The sequence below is a fragment of the Notamacropus eugenii genome, chromosome 1, assembly GCF_028372415.1.
Source record: "Notamacropus eugenii isolate mMacEug1 chromosome 1, mMacEug1.pri_v2, whole genome shotgun sequence".
Taxonomy (NCBI): domain Eukaryota; kingdom Metazoa; phylum Chordata; class Mammalia; order Diprotodontia; family Macropodidae; genus Notamacropus; species Notamacropus eugenii.
The window spans coordinates 660,792,694-660,801,369 of NC_092872.1; positions in this window are offsets into that span (position 1 = coordinate 660,792,694).

Consider the following 8,676-nt stretch of genomic DNA (forward strand, 5'->3'; position numbering starts at 1 on the left):
TCCGCTCCCGGGCTCTGCGCTCCCGGGCTCTGCGCTCCGGGGCTGACTTGGAGAAGTCCGATGCTCGCCCCCGCCCCGAGAGCTAGGGTACAGCTTCTCTCCTACACCTTCCAGCCCACCAGGGCCCAGACTTGGTGCTGGGGAGCCTCTAAACTTTGTCCGAACTTCGAGACCACCGCCGCCCCTCACCACAACCAGGAAAAGCTGGTCTGGGAGGCGGACTCTGCAGGCCGCTGCCTCCTTTTCTGCGCACTCTGAAACAATGTTTCCATTTTTCTCCCGGGATTTACTGGGGAGGTGGAGACCGCCCCGGACTGGGAATCGTGCGCTGGTCCCTCCGGGAGTCACTCGCTCTGTCTCCTCTTCTGTAGATTGAGAACAACAGTGCCTGAAGCTAAAATGACCAAGAGAGACCAAGTGGGATGGAATTGAATCGAAATGGAAATGACCACTTGGGATATCTGTGTTTCCTTTACCATTAACACGCCATGACATAGTGTATGTCCATAAAATAGTGGAAGTCCCATTATTCAAGAGAGGGTCTCAGGTTAAGGGTCTCCTCCTTAATGGCCATAAACGGAGGCGGACCCCTAGGGAGAATCCCAGTGGGAGCAAATATTGATCGACCTAATTATATGGAAAGTTCCCCAGCCATTTTTGTTGCCTCTCCACCCATCATCATCTCTCTCTTTTGCCCAACGGCCAGAAGTATAGTCATGCCAACCATCATCTTGCCCACTTTCTACTGGCCCACCGGCAGGGTCAAGGTAAGGTCTGTCAACCCATGGAGTCCTGTATTTTACTTTGCTTCATCTATATCGTCTGGGTATCAAGCATTATAAACCCAAGGCCCTGGAGAAAAGGAGCCCCTCAGATTGTGAGGATCCTATTTATTAAAGGATCCTGAGGTCCTATTTATTAAAGAGGGCCAGGCCCCTTTAATAAATAGTTATTGACTTAAAGCTGTGCCTTAGTTGCTTTTATTGCAGATTGGACATTTTGGAGCCCACACCATTATTCTTCCCGCTAACAATCAGGCAGAATTAATTAGCATTTTAGCAGAGGTATTTGCTAATATGGTATGATAAGAACTATAATTACAAAAACATCACCCTGCCAAAAGTCTGAGTTACACTGTCCCACAAATGTAGTTTATGAGAAAAATGGATTAAAATTTAAAGTACAAAGGTATTGAGGCACATATGTAGAGAATGTGTGACAAAGGTGTAACTCAGCTCCTGGTTCCTGGAAGTCCATTTCTCCTTTTGTAGAGTCCTCATGAACTTTCTTCTGAACACTGAAGTTGCTTGCCTTCCTAAAGTTCATGGCTGGTATCTGTCTGCCACAAGGGACCACATTCTGGTGACTGTTGCTCCTGGATGAATGTATTATTTCCTAGGAGCCCAGTCTCTCTGATGCCATCTAGATACACTATCCTCTACTGGTCCAGTTGATAACCAAGAAGTTCAGACCTTAAGGACAATGGGCAGGAGATGAAGCAAGTAACTCCGGACACCCATAGACCAATCTGGTGGCCCTCTACCCTGCTGCTTAGCTTCCCACTTGGTGCATGCCTCCAGAAGGTGGAAGGGCATTGAACCTCTTGTTCACCTCTTAATCATCAGAAACCACTTCATTTGTCTCTTTCTCTCCCTGTATTATCACTACTCAGAAGAAAATAATTCAAAATTACTATTGCAGAGACAGCTAGGTGGCACAATGGATAAAGCAATGGGCCAGCAATAAGGGAGACAAGTTCAAATCTAGCTTCAGACACTAGCTCAGTGAAATCACTTAACCACTGCCTCCCTCAGTTTCTTTGACTGTGAAATGGGGTTGATAATAGCATCTATCTCACAGGGTTGTTGTAAGGGTCAAATGAGACAGTATTTGTAAAGCACTTAGAACCATTCCTGGCCCATAAATAGGTGCCTAATAAATGCTTATTCCATTCCATTCCAAAATGTCCTACTTGGTAGCACTCCCTCACCCTGTGTTTCAGTTTTACTGAGTCCTAGAGAAAGTGGAGATTGTAAGGAAACAAAGACACTTGTTCTTCTTAGGAAGTTTTATTACCTACCTCAGCCTGGCACTTGCATTGCACCGGGCAGCATACTTCCCTGCTTCGATCTGGCAAGACTTTTTACTGATCCTTTGTCTCTAAGACCATGACACAGTTCTAGATCCCTCCCTCCCTACCCCATCACTAGGAGAAGTTGTTTAAAACTTTTATTCCTTTTCCTGTGTATTCAAATCATCCTATAAATATTCCCAAATGATAGAATCAACTGTGAGATATCCAGAGAGTGTGTATTGGGTACGTGGCAGTACTTACCAAGATCTTTGTGCCTAATTTAGGAATGTGGGACTGTAGACTCTCCTAGGCTAGCTCTGCAGTGCACCTTGTGGTTGATGGAATCTGTTTTCCATTCTCTTGATTGATGTTGGTCATTTCCACAAAAACAGATGCATCCTGTTGGTCTAAGCCTTCTCATTCCCACTAAGCATAAACATTAGCTTGGCATACTATGCATCCCCCCTTAAGCAAAACCCTTTGAGCCTTATTCTGACAAATTACACAGAAACAGGCACATCCTGTTGACCTAAGACCACAATTCTTTCCCACTAAACATAAACATTATCTCCAAGGGTCATATTACTCCCCTAAGGTTGCTGAAAGTCCCCGTAAGTCTTGAATTTTTTTCTTTTTTTAGGTTTTTGTCTGAAATTTTTGAAAATTATCACAGTCGTTTCCAGGTATACCATCATCTCCTCCCCTACCAAGTGAATCTTCCTTTGTAACAACAACAAAAAGAAACAAAGCCAACCACCAGCATATTGTTTGTAAATTCTGTATCCGTAACCCCCCTCCCTTCTGACATATACTTCCAAGGAAAGATGGGAAGTACATTTCCTCATCTCACTGAGACTAATATTGGTCCACATGATAAGCAGTGTTTGACTTTGTTCAGTCAAGCAGCTCCTAGTAAAATGAGAAGAGGACTGACTGGCTCAGGAGTCAGAAGACCTAGATTCAAATCCTGCCTCTGGGGCAAGACATTTAGTCTCCTTGTGCCTCAGTTTCCTCACCTGTAAAATGAAGGCATTACAGTAAATGGTCTCTGAAGTTCTTTCAAGCTTTAGATCCTTGATCTTATGATCCTCTACCTGTTTCTGTCTATTCTCAGCATCATATCATCTGCTTCTCCCCATTTCCAAAAAAAAACAATACTCCAGGTCTGGCCCCACCATCCTCTTCTTTAGAAGAATATAATTGTTATTAGTATCAATTTTATTTCCATCTCTGGGGCAAATTTTATCCTCTTGAGCAATTTCCCACCCAGTGGCAAAGCCCCAATGGCCCCAGCCTAATTACTGGTCCACCCACCTAACCCCTAAAGTTCTCAAAAGACATTCCCATGTATGATATATGTATGTATATATGTATTTGTATATATGAGGGTATATGCAGGTATATAACTGCATGCATGTGTGAACATTACCTATAGTCCTCTCTCTTTAGGTTCATTGACATGACTCATCCCTTGAAATACACCAGCCTCAAGGAGCATGTGGAAGGACAAGGTCTAGAGGTGACGTGTAGAGACAAAGGACATCCTAAATTTAGGGTCATAGAAAACAATCCTGCAGGGGGGTGGGCGGAGAAAAAAGCCTGAACATTGTGGTAAAGTGTCCAAGGCCTCATTACGTGTACTTCCTAGCTGGCCAATTATTTTGATTAAGAGCTAGGAGTTCCCCTAATATATAACATCTAGCAGTTGTATAGAACTTATATAACTCCTCTAGTAATAATTAGCACTTTAACATTCACAAAGCACTTGACAAATATCTCATTTAATCCTCAGCAAACCTGAGAGGTCAACATTAGTATGATTTCATTTTATGGTTGGGGAAACTGAAGGGGAAAAAGATTAAGTGCTTTGTCCAGAGTTATACATCAAATGAGTATCCAAGGCTAGATTTGAACTGTCTTCCTGACTCTCTATCCCTGACCCTACGGATTGTGCCACCAGTTACTTCTTTCATCTCTACAATCTAAAAGACTGATTTTTTTTTTTTTATCATGAATGCTAGCCTGATGACTAAATCCAAAGTGAGGTTCTACCGCTGGGATATTCTAGGACAAGTTGGTTAACCAACTGCATAGGATCGTAGACTAAGAACTTTAATGACTTTAATGGCTCTTCAAGGTCACTGAGTCCAACCCCACCTTTTGGGTGGTGCAATGGATAGAGAACTGGTCCTGAAGTCAGGAGTTCAGACACTAAGTAGCTGTGTGACCCTGGGCAAGTCACTTAACCTCTGTTTATCTAGATTTCCACATTTGTAAAATGGAGATAATAGCACCCACCTCCCAGGTTTGTTATGAGAATCAAATGAAATAATGATTATAAAGGGCTTAGTGAGAGGCAGAGCCAAGATGGCAGAGTAGAAAGACACACATATGTAGGGTCTCCCCACACAGCCCATATAATACTTGTAGAAAGGAACTCTCAACAAATTTTGGAGCAGCAGAAGTGAAGAAAAACAGAGTGGAGGAGATTTCCAGCCCAGGGTGACCTGAAAGGCCCACGGTAAACATCTGTTGCACCAGATGCAGAGCGGAGCCCAGCCCAGCCTTGGTGGCTTGACTCCTGAACAGCCTTTGGGGGCAGAATCTCCAGTCTTGGAAGCCCCAGTCCCAGCAGCAGCAGGTTTTGCAGATCCCTCAACCCACAGAGGCCAAAGCTCAGTGACAGGGGTTTTTCAGCTGGCCAGGAAGGGAGAAGGCCCTTCCGTAGCTCCAGCCTTAGGCAGCTGCCCCAGAGGCCACATAGGCAGGTGGCCACATTGGCAGGCGCAGCAGCTGGACTATTATTAGAGCATAAAAACCCTTGGGGGGATTGAAGAGCTGAGTCTTGCCGGGGCCCTGTGTGGAGGCCCTAGGGGAGTTGGTCTTTGTCTCACACTGAATGATGGCCCTGCCCACCCAGCTTATCTGAAAATCAGCCCCCAGTGCTGACTTGGTGGAACTGGAGGCTAGGTGGCTGTAGAGAGGTAACTGCTAAGATTTGGAGCACAAAAATCCCTCTCTGCATCCAGACCAGTACATGCTTGATTGGGCCACCTTGGAAGAACTGAGATCTTACAGATTCCCAGAGTATATCCTACTCTTGACAAAGGATGCAAAAGTCAAGTAACTAGTTGGGAAAAATGCCCCAAAAAGGGAAAAAAAAAATAAGACTATAGAAGGTTACTTTCTTGGTGAACAGATATATCCTCCCATCCTTTCAGATGAGGAAGAACAATGCCTACCATCAGGGAAAGACATAAAAGTGAAGGCTTCTGTATCCCAAACATCCAAAATAAATATTCAATGGGCTCAGGCCATGGAAGAGCTCAAAAAGGATTTTGAAAATCAAGTAAGAGAGGTGGAGGAAAAACTGGAAAGAGAAATGAGAGAGATGCAAGAAAAGCATGAAAAGCGGGTCAACACCTTGCTAAAGGAGACCCCAAAAAATGCTGGAAGATAACACCTTTAAAAATAGGCTAACTCAACTGACAAAAGAGGTTCAAAAAGCCAATAAGGAAAAGAACACTTTAAAAAGCAGAATTAGCCAAATGGAAAAAGAGGTTCAAAAGCTCACTGAAGAAAATAGTTCTTTTAAAATTAGAATGGAACAGATGGAGACTAATGACTTTATGAGAAACCAAGAAATCATAAAGCAAAACCAAAAGAATGAAAAAATGAAAGATAATGTGAGATATCTCGTTGGAAAAACAAATGACCTGGAAAATAAATCCAGGAGAGACAATTTAAAAATTATGGAACTACCTGAAAGTCATGATCAAAAAAAGAGCCTAGACATCATCTTTCATGAAATTATCAAGGAAATCTGCCCTAACATTCTAGAACCAGGGGGCAAAATAAATATGGAAAGAATCCACTGATCACCTCCTGAAAGAGATCCAAAAAGAGAAACTCCAAGGAACATTGTGGCCAAACTCCAGAGTTCCATGGTCAAAGAGAAAATATTGCAAGCAGGTAGAAAGAAACAATTCAAGTACTGTGGAAATGCAATCAGGATAACACAAGATCTAGCAGCTTCTACATTAAGGGATCAAAGGGCATGGAATATGATATTCCAGAAGTCAAAGGAACTAAGACTAAAACCAAGAATCACCTACCCAGCAAAACTGAGTATAAAACCTGAGGGGAAAAAAATGGTCTTTCAATGAAATAGAGGATTTTCAAGCATTCTTGATGAAAAGACCAGAGCTGAAAAGAAAATTTGACTTTCAAACACAAGTATCAAGAGAAGCATGAAAAGGTAAACAGCAAAGAGAAGTCATAAGGGACTTACTAAAGTTGAACTATTTACATTCCTACAGGGAAAGGTAAAGTCTGTAACTCTTGAGACTTTTCTCAGTATTTGGGTAAGTAGAGGGATTACACACACACACACACACACACACACACACACACACACACACACACAGAGTACAGGTTGAGTTGAATCAAAAGAGATGATATCCGTAAAAAAAATTAAATTAAGGGGTGAGAGAGGAAAATATTCGGAGGAGAAAGGGAGAAATGGAATGGGGTAGGCGATCACTCATAAAAGAGGTAAGAAAAATCTTGTTCAATGGAGGAGAAAAGGGAGGAGGTGAGAGGGGAAAAGTGAAGTTTACTCTCTTCACATATGGCTCAAGGAGGAAATAACATGCTCACTAAATTTGTTATGAAAATCTATCTTACACTACAGAAAAGTAGGGGAGAAGGGGACAAGTGGGGTGATGGAGATGATAGAAGGAAGGGCAAGTGAGTGAAGCGAGTAACTAGAAGTAAACACTTTTGGGAAAGGACAAGGTCAAATGAGAGAATGGAAAAAAAAAGGGGGGGACAGGGTAGGATGAAGGGCTGTATAGTTAGTCTTACACAACGTGACTATTATGGAAGTCTTTTGCAAAATGACATATGTATAGCCTGTATTGATTGCTTGCCTTCTCAGTGGGGTAGGGAGGGAAGGAGAGAGAGAAGTTGGAATTCAAAGTATTAGAAACAAATGTTGAGAATTATTATTGCATATAACTGGGAAATAAGAAATACAGGTATAGAAATTTATCTTGCTATACAAGAAAAGCGAGAAGATGGGGATAAGAGAAGGGGGAGGGGGTGTGATAGAAGGGAGGATGCATTGAGGGAAGAGGTAATCAGAATGCAAGGTATTATGAAGTGGGGGAAGGGGAGAGATAGGGAGAAAAACTGAAACTCAAAATTTTGTGAAAATGAATGTTGAAATCTAAAAATAAATTTTTAAAAAAAGAGAAATACTTTATAAGCTTCTATGTAAATGCTAAACATTATATTAAAATTTTTATTTATTTAAATCCAAAATAAAATTTTATTTCATTTGAAAAAAAAGAAATGTTAAGGAGGGCTGGGGTGGTTTGAGTGAAGATTAGGAAGGTAGAATAGAAAAAGGAAGAATTTGGGTGGAGTGGAACAGCAGTTAGTCCATGGCCCTCAGGCCGATCAGTTCTTAGTCACTTCTTTCCCTCTTATTTCGGAAGATTTGGGAATGTTAAAAGAGTGCAAGGTCAAAGGCTGAAAAGGAAAATTTGTAGCCTGATTTAATGATGGAAAGTTAGAAGAGATTATGTCTATCCTCCTCCAGGATGGATATATGGGAGAGTTTTATTAAATTCAATATTGGTATTGATTATGGTATTGATATTGGTTCATTTAATTATTAAACTCCAAAGGTTTCTGCTTGAGAGGAAAGCAGGCCACACCTTATTCAAATTCCTTAAGCTTTTGTCTGGGCTAAACCCTTTACCTAATCTGATTTAACTCTTTTGTAAAACCTCTGAAAAATAAGGTATTAGGAATTGAAATGGCTAAGGTAGTTTGTTTATTTTTGATCTGGGGTCTCAGAACTTCAGCATTTTGAGGAAGTGAAGGAAGGGTTCAGAGTTGGGAATGTATAGCCATGTGTCTTTTTTGGGGGAAATGTATAAATCTGGATAATATTTCCTTTTATAAGGCCAGAGGTATTGAACTTAAATATATATGAAATTGGTAAGTATTTATGTATATAATATATATTAATATATTAAATGTATATTTAATATATGTAATTAAAATGTTCACATATTGTTATTTGACCTTATGATCATAAAGCACTTGATACAAGGATGGGCATATGTTAGATACACTATCATTATCAAAGGTAATTGTTCCATACCTTATAATTTTGAAATGGGTTTAAAATTCCAAGAGTAATAAGATCAATAATTTCTGGAAATGCAATCGATCTGTCAGACAAAAAAAAATTGATGGATGGGTTAAGAAGCTGTTAAGTCATTCTAGTTTGAAGTATTACAATTTTTAAAAATCATAAACTTCCAAGTTTTGTCTTTATTTAAAAGGAAGTTTTATTTAAAATTGTTTTTGCTATAAATCAAGCATGTATTGTGAAAGGAGACTTGGTAATTATGCAAAGGTTTTGCAAGATCTCCTCTTGTAATTTTTGTAACCAGGGTATTTGGGAATAAATTTTAAACTATTTTTAAGGAAGGGAAAATACTTTTAATCTTTTGTATCGTTTTTAGAAGGCCTAGTAGAAATTTGTAAGCTAATTTGTTATAATAACTTGATGCTGAAATTTTATT